We start from the raw sequence: 15148 nt of genomic DNA, 5'->3' as shown, positions 1-15148 counted from the left end.
ATATGCTCTGATATTCTACGTACTGGAATGACATGGGAAGCAAACAGAAATCACACAGGAGGAAAGAGGCCAATAAAAAAGCATGTGCCTCTTAGGCTTTAACGGGGAAGTCAGTCACTGTGCCTTTGCTCAGCTTCCCCATGGGATTTAGGTAAATAACAGTCCCATGTTCACTTCTGCAACGCACAAAGCGACTACACTTCTGTGATTAGCCTCGCAGCATCTACAGCCTTGTTCTCCTTCTCATAAGGCTGCTACAGTGTAAAATGTGTCTCTCTCTCCTCCCACTGCTGTAAGACTATTTTATTTTAGCAGAAGTCACATAGCAGATTCAGCTCCATTAAACATAATGGCATCAGATTGACATGAATGCACTTTTTACTTATCTAAGTAAGTGCTATTGCCTTTGAGCAGGGGAATCCTCTCTCTAAAGGCTCCATTCTCCACATTGTGCCAATGGATGGCCCCATTAGCTGCCAACTGCGATGTAGCTATGTTTGGGGGGTGGGGAAGGGGGGGCACGGCAGTTGTCTCCTGCTGATCCCTTTTTGGCATGCTGGCCCTCACCCCAGCTCCAGAGCTCTGCAGCAGAATGTAAAATTTCCTCCGAAGTTTAAGAAGGAGATCTAGAAACTTGGTAAAATTACGTAGAACAGAACTCTTCCAAGCATCAATTGCCTATTTTTGAGCAGTTTAATCTCTGTAAAAACAAAGCAATAAAAATCTGCATGGTAGCACATTGTAAGGATTAACAGATGTTGCAGAACAGCTGGGGGCCTGAGGTGCAAGATGTTCAAGGCACAGCTGTCCCAGTTTTGTGAGTCTGTTCAATCCATCCCATGGGTTTCCTACCCAAATGCTCTCCCCAGTTGGCATCATGAGCAGTAGCAGCACATATGACTGTACTTGTGCTAACTCCTCGGTGTGATTTCCAGAGGTATGGAAACGAGGTAAGGGGCTTCACTGCGGTTAACCCCAAAGCACTCTCACGTCCCCTTCGGATGGGCAGCTGCACCACCATGTGCTGCATAGTGCTGGGAGCCGCTCTGCTGCCACGCGCCTTTCCTGTGGGTCTCGCTCCATGTTGAAAGCTTCGGGATTGCTGCTATGGGAAGGAGTTACTCTTTCAGCTGGTGTTTCTAGCTCTGAGTTCACACCTCAGTGCTAGAGTGCAAAGTCAGGGGACAACCAAATGTAAAAAAATCCTGGTATTATCACAGCTGTGCTTTTCATCCTAATGAGAAGAAGACACGCAGCCACTGCAGGGAGACAAGTGGCCACCCCAACCCTGGCTGTAGGAAAGAGAGGGTTTTCTGTGCGGCTCAGGCTGATCTCTATGGGGTTAACACATAAAGCAGAAAGGCAACTGAAAGGTTGGGGGTGTCAGCATTGTCCTGTGCTCCAGCGTTGTCTTAGGGTTACTTTCCTCTGGGTGGTCAGTTACACAGATACTTCTGCCTGCGCAATGGGTGCCCCCGTGGTTTGCTTGCAGTGCAGGAGAATCTGGGGATTGCTGCTCATCTTTCCATCATTTTTCTTTGCACAGTTCAGTTCCCTCCTGACAGACTGTATGAGATGCAGAGGGAACATTTTAAACCCACTCATCTGATTGCAAGGAGCTGGTGGTGGGGTTTTCTGGGCGAGGGTGGGAGGTTGTTCTTTGGAATCAAGAATTAGTAGCAGAAGCTGCAGCATTTGCTCCATGCCTTGGTTTAAATGTCCTTCATGAGCTCCAGATAAATCAATAGGAGTAAAGTATGGTTAAGTGCAACAGAGCCTCAGAGTGTCTTTGACATTTGCTTTAATTTTAATTTTCCATTTTTAAAAAAGAACTAGTGTAGTTTACATTTGATCTCTTGGGCAAATTTAGAGCAGAGTGTAACATGCACCACTTGTGCTGGGAGCTGTAGGCTTAGTAGAATAGGATAAATTGGCAGGGTATTAATTAGCAACACAGCCCTGTTCTCTCACTCATGGATGTGGTTTCTGGCTGTGGCTTTGTATGAGAAACCAGATTAAAAGCAAGTAAACAATCTGGAGCTTACAATCAGAAGTGTTTGGGGAAGAATCTGTTAGAACCAACCAGCAGCGCAAAGGCAGCACCAGACGTGCCACAGCCACAAAACCATATGTTTTGCAGGATAGGTGCAATTTGCAGGGAGAAAACAATCACTGGAATTCCTTGTCCTCAAGTGATGAAAGGAAGAATCTGTAGATGAAAACCCAAACTGAAGGGTCAATGCAAGCAGCTGCAGTCAGTTTCTCAGGTCAGGCTGGCATGCTCACCTGAGCAAGCCCCACTGCTACAGCAGCCTCGGCCTGTGGTGACTTCCTGCGTATCTCCTGTGCCTTTTTGCTGTGGCACGTTACAGTCTGGTGGACTTTGGGCCTTTTGTGCTAAAGAGGTTTAATTTATCACATGCTGTAGGGAAATGTTTTGCAGCCCAGAGCTATGGCAGAAAAGGATGCTCTGGAGAATACAGTGAATTAAATGTCTAATGTGTGGTTGCCTGGGACTGTATAGACCAGGTTTCATGACTCAAGTGGTTCCTTTCACTTTTTTGAGTTTATTTGAATACATTACTTGCTTGGTAGCTCTTTGATTTTGATACACAAAAGTATCAAAAGTACACAGAGTTGATTGATGCTAGATTTAAATTTCCTGAGGAGAGAGGCAGGCAGCCCTGGCTGTATCTGACACAGGACAGACAGTTTCCGTGGCTGCCACCGTAGGAGAAGGGAACGCAGCTCTGCTCCGAACAGATACTGTCGTGACATAAGGGAGCACATGCTTCATTGGCCAATGAATGCTAAGAGGGACTAGACCACTTTAGCCCCTTCTCCTCGTGAACCTGCACAGTATGAGTAGGTATTATTTTTCCTCCTTTCTTTTGTGTAAGTATAACCTTTTAGTATGAAACCAGGCCACTGAGCACGTTCCACAAAAGCGCTTGGTTGCCTCCTGCCTCACAAATTGCCTTCTGCACCTCAAAAGACAGCTTGCAAACCAAAGACCTCCTGAAGTCTTCCTTGGCACACCTTCACTAAAGAGGTCTCACTCAAACATTGATCCCTAGTAGCCTTCCTAAAACAAAGTTGCTAACAAACCAAAAGGGCGCCTTCTTTGCACAGTGCTATGCTTTTCTGTGGCTAGAAATGAGCTTTTGTTCCTCCTGGAGCACCAAACAACACATGCAAGTGTCCTGTGGTAGCACTACATGCTAATTTCAACAGTTCCCTGTACAAAAACAGCTTCTATATTACAGTGCAATAAAAACTAAGAGAAACCTACCTCATGAAAGATATCCTAATGAAGCTGTAGCAGAACAAGTCAAAGGTCTAGCCCTGTTTCCAACAGCAGAAGCCTAGGGGCCATGCTAGCAGTGTCTCCTCTGTACAGCCTTTCAGACTCCAGTGATTTTTCTACTTAAGGATTTCCCACAGTGACTGTGAGAGACAAGAAAGCACAAAGAAACACCATGTGTCCACATTATTCAAAAAAGGTGCAATGAAATGGAATTCAACAGCATACATTATGGGGAGGGTGAGCAATGGAAGGAAGGGAAAGTGCCAGATGATATTTGTTGGCCTACAGATTGAAGTCAGCCCTGCAAATCCTCCTGTAATTCCCCAACACTGCAGTATCTCGCAGTCAGGAGACACCTGCATCACTGCTAAATGGATTCCATCTCAAAGCTAACTTGGTATTTTCCTTCTCTAAAGAGGCTGCTAAAGCCGTTGCTCACTGTGCTGGTGTTTGCTGACTAGCACCAGGTTGGCTGCAATGAAAGTAAGGGCTGTGTGTTGGAAAGCAATATCTAGCATCTCATAGGCTTGGGGTCACCAATGTTACTGGTGGTTTGCTTGCACCTGTACTCCCAGCTGTGGAATAGTGTGCAGGCAATCCAAGAAAGTTAATTAATGAGCTTTGCTTAACAAACTGCCCCAGGTGAATTCTTGAAGCAATTTACACATCAGGTATATAGCAGTAAAGAAGTGAAGGTTCATACTAGCTTTTTATCAGGGATAAAATAGCAGGAGATTTGTAACAAAGAGGAAATATGACTTGGTAATTAGATAGGAAATGAATAACTGAGCTAAAGGCAGAGTTCAGACAATGAACTAAAATAAGCTTTAAAGAGAAGTTTTCCATTAAGGCTAATTGTAACAATAGGTGTTCAATAACAGTCTTCAAGCAGCATGAAGTGCTTCTGGTCCCATGCACCTAAGCCTAGCAAAAACAATTCACATGCATGTAATGTACATCTACTTTTTTAAAGTGAGGAAACTTCAAATATTTGTATTAGAGCTGCTTCTGGACTTTCATCTGAGCCCTTAGCCCTGGCCACAACTTGCAGACAGAACTCTTACAGTCAGCCCTGCTTTAGATTTGCTTTCAGCAATTTTAATTATCCTAATGGCTAAAAACAGCTCTGGTTCTGAGTGTTACGTTCAGGCTCAGACAGTGGTGGTTTATTTTCGATTGTCCTGTGTGGAGAAAGGATTTGGGAGCCTCTCCGCAGTGCCTGGGGTAATCAGGAGGTGGCAGAAAAGACAACTGACAAACAGATCACATGTTCCAAGCAGGTATTGTGCTTAAATACAAAAAAGATATTAATCTGACACTTTCTATGGCCTCACAGTTAGGTGCTGTGATAATCAATTGTAACAATCTGCATGGGAACTGATATCAGGAGGAAAGCTCATCTCTTCTTTGCTCCACAGTGCACTAATTAAAATGTGAATCAGTGAGCTGGTGCCTTCGTGCAGCAAACGGTCCAACAGTATATGTATGTGTATATATGTATATTATCAGACAGTGTGCACAGGGAGTTTCCTGACACACTGTATGTTGTACTGTGTGCATTTGCATTACTTGTTATCGCTTGTCCATTCTGGAGGGCTGGGAGCACGAGGGTGGGAGCTGGTTACTTTCTCTCTGGGCCAGTCACTACAAGTTTCCATATGGCTGCTGGGTCTGGGTGTCTTCACTAGTTGGTTGTTCCTAGGTTGTGCCTTTCTGTGCAGGGAGCTGTTGCCCTGTGCCCAGGTCCCCTGGGGCTGATATTCTTACTACAAGCTATTTTGCAGCTGGGTTGCTTGGCCACCACATGAGCGGAGCAGAAAGGTTAAAGAGGGATAGGGTCATGAAAGCCAAACTCTTCCTCATGTTTGGAGATTTAGCCTAGCTCCCAGGTAGCACAAGTAGGGATGAAATCCAGGATGTCTTCTGCACGTGTAGAAATCTTTAGTCATCAGGTCATCAGACCAGTGAATATGTTCAGTAATGATGCATGCAGAATGGAAAGGAGAAGGAAAGAAGCCTTCCTGGTCTTTCTACTCATTTAGCCACTCACTTTTCTGTGTAACCTTGTCTTTCAGCTGCCAGAAGTGAGGGCTAGAGCTCCTCAGAGGGCCCGTATCTCTGGGGTGGTGCCTAGGCTGGCTCCAGAGGGATTGTTGCTGTTGACCTCAGACAGGCGTGTGGTATCATCAGAACAGCTCATCTCAGAACTGAAACCTGGCAGCTCCTTCTCCTCATTTAACATCTATTTTACCAGAGGAGGAATAAAATTGTTTACAGACTCAAGACATTATAACACAAGTTAAAGGTTAAAGCTTCCCCTAGCAATTTTATCCTCCTCCAAGGAGTCTGTCAGCATAGCCAGACAGAGACATCATATCCCTGATTTTTTTTTCATTTAGGACGTGTCAGATCTCTGCCTGCCCAACACTCCTTCTTTATTTGGGGTACATGTACACTGCGTCTTTCTAAGGTTCCCTCCACAAGCAAGTGATGGAAGAGAAACACTTTGTTTTATTCGCTGTTATCCATCACCTCCAGACCATCACTTTCTTCTTCTGGAAATTCCTTCTCTGGCGCTTGGTGACAGGAATCAGTTGAAACCGGTTCCTGCTTCAGCCAACAGCCAGACAGCATGCTGCTATAAAGCTCCACTCCTGCCTCTCATTTCACCACTTCAGCTATTGCTGCCCTGGGTCTAGCCATGCTTTTCTTATTGTTTCATCCATGCTTTGCAAGGTCACCACTTTTCTCCTGGAGTGATCAATAATCACCAATGCGGTCACCACTGTTGATTTTATTATGTATTGAGGTTATTGAACACTTTCCTTGGAACTCCCAGCCCCTGCATTACTGTGATACAGTAGCACCCCAGCTTTCTTTTATAAAAGAAAGTATGCTCTTATGCAAAGAAAAGCTTGAACGTAACTCTCTGGTGCACTCTATAGGGTCACAAAGCAGAAGGCAGAGAGACCATTAAAATGTGTTTTTAAAAGTAATAGAAAAAAAATCATGATTCTCATTTTGGTTTTTACAGCCTTACTTTGGGATTTTCAGTTGGTAGTCCTGTGAATGTTACGCCCAAGCACTGCAGCCTGCAGTTGTTAGTGTGGGGTTGTGCTGTCAGCAGCATCCACAGACAAATCATCAGGAGGAGGGAACAGAAAACTCTGGGAAAAGCCCAGTACAAGCTTGCCTAAGGAGAGGGAGTTTGAACTCTGCAAGTTGGCAGGAAGGGAAGGTACCCCATGCTGTGATCCTGCAGAGTCTGGAGAGAAAGCTGCTGGCTGCCCTCACTGGGGACTGCACTGCCCTTGGCCAAAACCTTTGCCTGCTTGGCGTGGGACATTGGTGACTTCTGGATACTACAGTTCAAGTCTAGTTGCTCCCCAGAACTGCCATTGCACCAGCCTCCCACTGCTTGTCCATTAACTGAGTTATTTTACTCCAGATTCAGGCCAGATACCTCACTTAGCAATAATCCAGCTCTGCTACCTTACCTGACAGGTTTGGACTGTTCAGCAAATCTGACTGTCACTCTACACAGTGGAGTATAGAACAAACTGATGAGGGAACAGCAGACACTGACCTATTCAGAGAAAGAAAAATAGGTGAAATGATAGTTTTCTTGGAACTGCTATTTCAGGATGCCTTGTGGCCTTTTCATTTGACAAGCTTAATAAGAAAGCTTATGTCGTACAGGAAATCTGGTTAGTCTCCATGAGTGGACTTCTCAATTGTTAATCTCATTTGTGCCAGAGACTGAAATCTGGCTACCATGATTGTTGTCAGCCCTTTGATCTAATATTCATAATCATATCCGTAATTACATAGGCCAATCACTTTTTAACTGGCAGTAGGATCTCTGAAAAATGCATCTGGTTGGGGGGGGGGGGTAAATCCACCTCCTCTGGAGATTCCTGCTTCTAGTTTGTCTTGTGTGATGTTGAACAATTTCCAGACTTTAGATGAAATCCATGCAAGCCATAACTGGCAGTGCTACCATTCACTATACAAATTTATCATTTGTATACTATTTATTTTGACCCCATTTATCCAGTTGTGATATAGCCAATAATCTTTGTAAACATAGTCATGATGTCAAAGACAAATCAGCTGCCAATTACCTTGGGCAGACACGGAGTGCAGTTAGTTAATAAAAACACACACAGTTGCCTTACAAAGCAATGAACCATGTTAGATTCTATACAAATTTTCTTGTATTTTAAAGAGAGTATATTAGTAGTTGGGGTCAAGTATCAGTGAAAAGGACTGTGGCTATACAGGCTACAGATTATTCTGACTAAAGAACACACATTCTGTATTAAGAAATTTTGCTAATTATCATAATTACCTACAATAACATTTCCAGTTCTCCTCTGCCTGGATATTGTTCGTACTAGTAAAGGGCAATTTGTAGTCACTGCAGAGATGAAGGCCATAAACCTAGATCCACAGAGGAGCACAGAGGGAAATGCCAAGCTGGGGTTCAGACATCCACCAAAATCTTCAGGAACATGACTGTGACATCCTTTTCTTGTCATCTACTGGAAATCATGACCTTGAATTAGGTGTGTGGACACCCCTGGGCAATGCACAGAGAAGTCAGGACCTTCAGAACAGTATTCACAGATGTCTGGCTATGTTTAAGAAGATATGCTGTGTATGATAGAAGAGGTTACACATCTTTAAATGACAGATCAGTACATAAAAGGGAAAAGCTTTTACTCTCTCTGATCAGAGCTGAGGCTTACTGGCTTTCTGAAAACACACCTTTGGTGTTTAGGGTTCAGAGAAGTGCCCTGCTTAGCCACCTCTGTTGTGGAGTTGATTTGTTTGTAGATGATATGATATGTACTTACCTAAGCCCTGACATGTGGATTTCTCCTCTGCTGGGTGCTTGCTTCCAAGGACCTGGAAATCCAGTATTGGTCCAGAGGAGTTACACTCATGTCAGGACAATAAAGGCAAACAATATCTCATTATCACAGAGATGTAATGAAGAGATAACTGAATATTATTTGTCACCCATATTGTAGAGAAAAATAGTTCATCTCCATAGGAAGTTCCACTTTCAGAGCAGAGTGGAGATGGAAATCAGAAGAAATTGGAGAGGGCTCTTGTCTAGCTTCTAGGGAAACAGCAAAAATTCCCATGTAATTGCTGTAATACTAACTTGAAAATACTTCTGATTTACAAAGTAGTTCTTATTAGTACAGTGAGGCTTCAAAGCTTATATTGGACAGAAGAATGAAGTATGAAACAGGTTGACAGTGTTAATAAGCAACAAATATAAAATCCAATAGGTTCTTCTTGACTGTTGTTCTTTGACCCTCTCCTGCTCCGTTCAAGCCAGCACAGCTCTTCTCCCTGGTGGAGCTGCTGCATGGCCAGGGACAACAGCAACCAAAAAGGTAGGGACTTTTCGGTCTGGCCACAATCCTAAACATGTGGACCTTGCTGGCTTGCTGTGAAATCGGAGGTTGCAGGGAAAGTGGCATGAGGGGTGCTTACAAATTTTGTTTTTTTTAAAAAAAAGCACTACTCCTTGAAAGCTGCATCTTTGGCAGTTCTTCCTTTATGTAGTTTTGCCTCACATGAGAACCTGAAGCAATGTTTAGAGTCAGTCAGAGCAGGCAGATCATATAGCCACCATAAGGAGAGATTTGCATATTCAAAGGGCAGTTCTTGAGAAGAGTCCACAGTTATTATGCAAATAACTATACTCAGAGTGGTTAATAATTGTTTTCAGGGAGTATACAGAGTCATAGGCTATACAGTTGCCCAGAAATAACTAAAATATAGTTTTGACAGTTTCCTGCAACTACCTAAATGCAGAAAAGGGAGGAGAACTCTAAGATTGTTTGTCATAAACCATGCAATGTTGCCAGCTATTGGAGGCAAAACTGAGTTTATGTTACTGTAACAGTGCTGTATTCAGTCTCAATTAAATGTGCTCTTGAGAGATCCATTTTCAAATGTTATTCATACTTTATGACCAACTCTGCATTTAGAAAAGAACATTCTTAGCTAAAAAGACCCCAAAGTGAAAAATTTTTCTAAATGGGGAAGCACCAACCAAGCAGGCTTCTGCAGGATGAAGCAGCTTGCCACCTACTGCTTGGAAGGCAGAAAGCACCTACCCTGCACCCTGAGCCACTCACCACCGCCAGATCAAGAATGTGACTAACAGCATGTGCCCCAAAACTTGGCTCGTTATCCTTTTAAAGGTCTTTTGGATATAGATTTCCAATACTCTGTTTATATGACTCATCTCTGCCTATTTTTTTCTGGGAGTAAGATTGTGTTCTTCTTTCTGTCATGCCAGTATTTCTAATTACATATTACCTCTTCCTTCTTTGTGGTTATATTTTTCAAGTGTTTACAAACTATTATTCTGCTCCTCCCAAGCCCCTGCTGTACAGGTACCCAGACATACAACTAGACACTGCTTAGATATTTTTTCTTTTCTATTTCTGTTATTGCGTTTTGCGATGTTAAGTACTTCCTCCTTATTGATTTGTATTATCACATCTCCTGTCATTGTTTAGTCTCTCTCGCTTTATTATGTAGCTAGGACAGTCCAAAGCTGACCTATATTTTATAAGGGTCTCACTTACTTTTCTATGCAGCTGTGACTTTTCTGTTTAGGAAGACAGTTTACTTAGATTGTATGACTGCTGCATAGGTCTGCACTGTCAGTAAGAGCACATCAAACAATAAATAATAATGAGGAAATACATGATGACCTAGAGGAAAGCACATCTCTTCATGAGGACAAAGACACACATACCCACAAAGTCTCTGCTGGCAAGCTCTACTTGAGAATCATTGAAATTAGAATGAGAGCCTACAACTTTTAAAACATTTAATGAATTTTAGTTCTAACCAAAAAAAAAAAAAAATCTCACCTGTGTGTCTGTCTGTGTTGGAGGAATACTGTCAGGTTGTCATGGCACTCTTTCTTACAGTGCATGATTTGTTCTTAATGTTGTTTTTCTACCATAATATACTGCTAATCTAATTTTAAAAGTCTAGGCAGTTGTTTTCCACTGCGTCCCTAGCAATACATAGCCTACTCATTGCTACCATTTTTCCCCCTACTTGCCTGCCATGAGCCCCTTCTCAAATTCCATCCCCAGACTCACAGTTGCACGATTATCTTATCTTTTGCATGTGAATGCACACATTTAGTGTATCTATATGAACTGAGTTATTTATCTTTTTTCAAATCAAGCATTTGTTTCTTTTGTCAAAATTGTCTTTAGTATACTAAGTATAAAACATTGCTGTCTTTCAACTCCATCTGGTGAAAGTAGAAAACTAATTTTACAGGCAGACTGTGTCCTTGATACTTTCAGATCTTGTTTTCTTTTCCTACAGCATAAACTGAATATGTATTTGGAAGCAGTTAAGGCTTTTGTGACAGACTGGATTTGGGAGAGATGTGGAGAGACATGATACTTATTTTACTTTTGACCCTGAGCTGAGTTTGGAGCCAGACCTTCAGGAAATTCAACAGAAACAACTTAATTAAATCTGACATTCAAAACCAGGCAGTTTTCAAAATGGCAAAGGCTTTTCTACTCTAAATCCTTCATCACTAGGCTGGTGATATATGGTAAACACCATGTTATCTCTAAAACTAATTACAGGGAAGCAGAGGTAGATGGAGCGCACATACTCACAAAGACAGATATTGATAAAAATACAATTGGTGAAGGAAAGACATTAATTTTTGAAATTAAATTATTCTCTTAGATCCAATGATAGATACAGTCCTGTATAATTATTGCCAATGCTGCAACACTTCGTGTTTAACCATGTGAGCTGGTATTCTTTTAGTTCTGCAAAGGACCATTGTTCCTCTGAGTGGGCATCTGCTTTTTCCATTCTCAGGCTGGGGAGGCTTGGTTTACTGAAGGCTAAAGAGCTGTCTCTTTGAGAGCTGACAGCAGAATATGTTGATGCTGTTATAAACTATTATCCCTGTTTCATATTTAATTAACTGGAATCTTTCCATGAGGTGTCTGCAGCTATGGTTGTGCTGTGATCCTATCACATTTAACATGTAAATCTGCCTGGGCTAGGTCATTATTTGGATGTGAGACCTCCTGTAATATACGGCAGCTGCAGAAAGTTGTCTTTTGGTGTTAAGAGAGTGATGAAAGGAGCAGGACAACAGACTGGAGAACTTTGCACCTTGCTGTTGATTTACATGTAGCTTATGTCAGTAAGAGGTGAAAGATTTCACAAAAAGATGCTGGTTTGAAATTAATTGTAATATACATTTTCCTGTGTCCAGATAACAAAAACAATAGCCTGCTGCAACAGGTTGTAACTGGAGTACTAAGAGTAGCCTCCAGGAGTCATAGGCTCCGGTGAGATTGGTCACTTCAGCCTGGGCACTCTCATAGGTTAGACCATACCTACTGCTAATACGTTACCAGCCACATTTAGCTCTTTCTGCAAATTGAGAAACTTCTGCAAAAAGTGAGGTCTCCTCTACCTCTAACTTGTATAATTCTATATATCTCTGGCTTAAGCCCTCCTCTTTTGCTAAAGGAGAAATATACAAATCCTACAAAATGATCACAGCACAACTGTTGCATTCCTTGGGCTGATGTGGTGTAATACTTTTGGACATGAAGAAAAAAGCACATCAGCCTGTTGCCAAAGCACTACAACCTCTTCATGTTGCCATTCAACAAGTCATTAACACAACAGGTAATTCTACATGTTTCCGATAAAGTTAAGAATAAATTGCATGGCTTCCAAAGCAAAATATTGTCAAAGAAAAGAGTGATACACAAAATGCCATCATATGAACTCAGCATAGTTTGATGTTATTGAAAAACAGTGAAAAATAAAATCCTAAAAATCAAACTTATATGTGTCTTTAAATACTTCACACTACACTAATTTATAGAGCGTATCATCTTGATAGATGTAATATTTGAGTAATACAGTATGAAGAAAACTGCTGTGGATGAAAAAGAAGGAAACTGAAGTGGAAAGTTATTTTTACAGGACAAAATAAGGACAATCTCACTAGTTACAAACCTATATCTGAAATCCTTTGCCAAGGCTAACTTTGAATGGGATTGGTACAGGAAACAACCTGCATCAGGGAGGGACAAAGGTTTTCCAACAGGCTTCTTAGTAAAAGATAGTACAGCTTCAGAGCCACAGTACCCCCTGCCTACTTCTTCTGTTTCCCTTAAGCTTTTCCGGAGGAGACTGGCATCTCCACACAGTCTTGGATTAATCACCCTTCCCAGTATTAGAAAAGCCCAAATGAAGCAATATCTAAAGCAAGGAGGAATTCATGCACTTCTCATCCCTCACTATACACAGCAGGACTACATCCATTTCACTGAATTCAGGGCCTTCTCCAGCCGTTTTGGATAGGCAAGAAGTTCCATGCGGCCTCTATAGTAAGTGCTGACATTTCCACAATGGGTTTTTAGCTCCTGTTTTCACAGATTTCCTTCAATAAGAGCATCCTTTGTGTGAGTGATCAAAGGAGAACTAGAAAAAACAGTTTCTCAGCAGCTGAAAAAAATCAGCTGTAGAAACTGCTGCTAGCAAGCGAGGATGACTGATTTGACCAACTCAGCAGATTCTATTTGCATTATTAACAGTAAACATAATTACATAGGTGTATCAAACATAGCTTCAGATAGCGCTGCAATTAGAGATTGATTGAACAGACTATGCATCATGAAACTGAAGCCACAATTATTCAATAGAGGATGTGAATATGGTGAGATGCTTGTGTAGTATTAGATTACAATGTTGCAGGAAATGACAGACAGGAGTGACTATTTTATAGCCAGCAGATTAATGCAGAACCAGTGCTTCAGTGAGGAGCAATTAAAACCAACATATTTTCAGCTTAATTACTGCAGTAAGGTGGTGAAATTACTGACTCCTAGATATTAGAGACATTGAGATTATTCTGCTTGTTTTTCTGATGCCTCAGACAATGCCTTCCCATTTTCCTACGCCAGCTATAGTTCTCTCCATTCTCCCCTCTTTCTGCTTCTCTTTAATACCCTGGTGCATTCAGTCCACTTATGCTATTCATTATTAGATTCAGCCTTTCTTTCTATCTGCTTCAATAGGCTTTGGGATTGTCCCTAAGTGCTCTCTGACTTCAAGCCTCTTCTCAAAACTACTGTCTTTAATGAATCCTTTGCTGGTGTTTCTGTGTTCATGTGCTTTGCCCTCCACCCTCCCTCCTGTAACCATACAGACCGTGAGAATATAAGCCCTGCGAAGCAGGCACAACACCATACTTGAATTTTGCAAAGCATGAGCACTTACAGCATTAGATAAGTAATTACAACAACTCTGCCCTTTCACAGGAAAAAAACATTCACATCATTAGTAGTTAATAACTAAATGGAGCATACAGACTTGGCAAACAGCTATTACTGTCTAAGAATTTCATACTCACAGCCTGAGTAGTCAGTATAATTTTTAGAGAGCATTCATATGTACTTTTAGAAATACTACTTTCTGGGAAATGAGGGAAAGGAGATTTCATGTTTCCCTCTTTCCATGAAAATTATTTCAGTGTTCATCAATTAACGGGGCCGTGCAAAGTGGCTTTGGAACAAACTCCATTTATGTGGATGTTGATGCAATTAATGAAGAAGTATTCAGTTTGTTAAAACCATCCTAGACTAATAGTGTATCAAGGGGTTGACTCTGAGGAGTGTGGGGTGCTGGCACCATTCCAACATCAGCAATCGGCCAGGTGAGGAACTCTATGTTTTGTTTGGTTTATTTACCTTCATATTTCCTCAGTTCTCTTTTCTCCTTTCCCCAGATTTAGTAATTTCCTCTTCCAGTAGTCCTCTGTGTTACCTTTCGTAAAGCTACCAAAAACCCTACAAAATACAGGTTGGCAAATATGTTAGAACTTATGAACAAATCAACTGATTATTACATTTGCCTGCCATACAACAAAAAGTCACCATAGCAACATAGTTCTTTGCTTGTTGCTGAAGTACTAAAGGACTTTTTCTTACAGAAATACAAGAGCTAATAAGTCACAGAATACCTAGTATTTTGCCAATGACTGTTTCAAAAACATGGAGAAAGACATTTTATTTTTACACTCACTTTTAGTTGGATTTAGGAAGCCACTTTGATCTTACACTGATTTCACTCACTGGAACACTTAGGGCGAAATTTTGCCATCACTTTTGGGAATGCATTTGCCACCAGAGTCAATTGGTTTAATTCTGATAGCGCTTACACTAAGTGAGATGTAATTTCAGTTCAGCTGTTTGATGATAAGATCGAGGTAATCTCCTTCACCTACCTGCCTTCTACAATACTATGAGGTTTAACTTCTTTGGGGAACTGTGTGTTGCTTTGAGGCTAGCAAATGAGACCATCTAAAAACAAAGTATATTACAACTATCATTTTAATATAATGACTTATTCTACTGTATTCTAAAAACACGTATGAGCAAGCATTGGAGGTGCCAGGCTTTCCTACTGCACTGAGAGATTCCAAAGGATTTTACTATCAACGTTTTCTAAACTATTCATTTGCTTTGGATGCTTTGATTTCTGCTGGTCCAGATTCAAATAATCCCTGCTCCAGTAAGTTTGGTTTCCAGTGATGCTCAGACTTCACAACACTGACAGATATCAGCGGGAGCTGTTTTGTGGAATAGGTGCTTGAAGATAAAATGATGCAGATAAGCTATCCTAATTAATAGATACTTCAGAAAAATAGGCTTAAAAATATCAGCTGCAACACTCATCAACCCCCAGTGCAGCCAGCATGGAAATGGGAAGGGACAGATACAGAAAGGGAAAATT

Source organism: Dromaius novaehollandiae, chromosome 5 (assembly GCF_036370855.1).
Source record: "Dromaius novaehollandiae isolate bDroNov1 chromosome 5, bDroNov1.hap1, whole genome shotgun sequence".
Lineage (NCBI taxonomy): Eukaryota > Metazoa > Chordata > Aves > Casuariiformes > Dromaiidae > Dromaius > Dromaius novaehollandiae.
Note: the sequence above shows the minus strand (reverse complement) of the source record.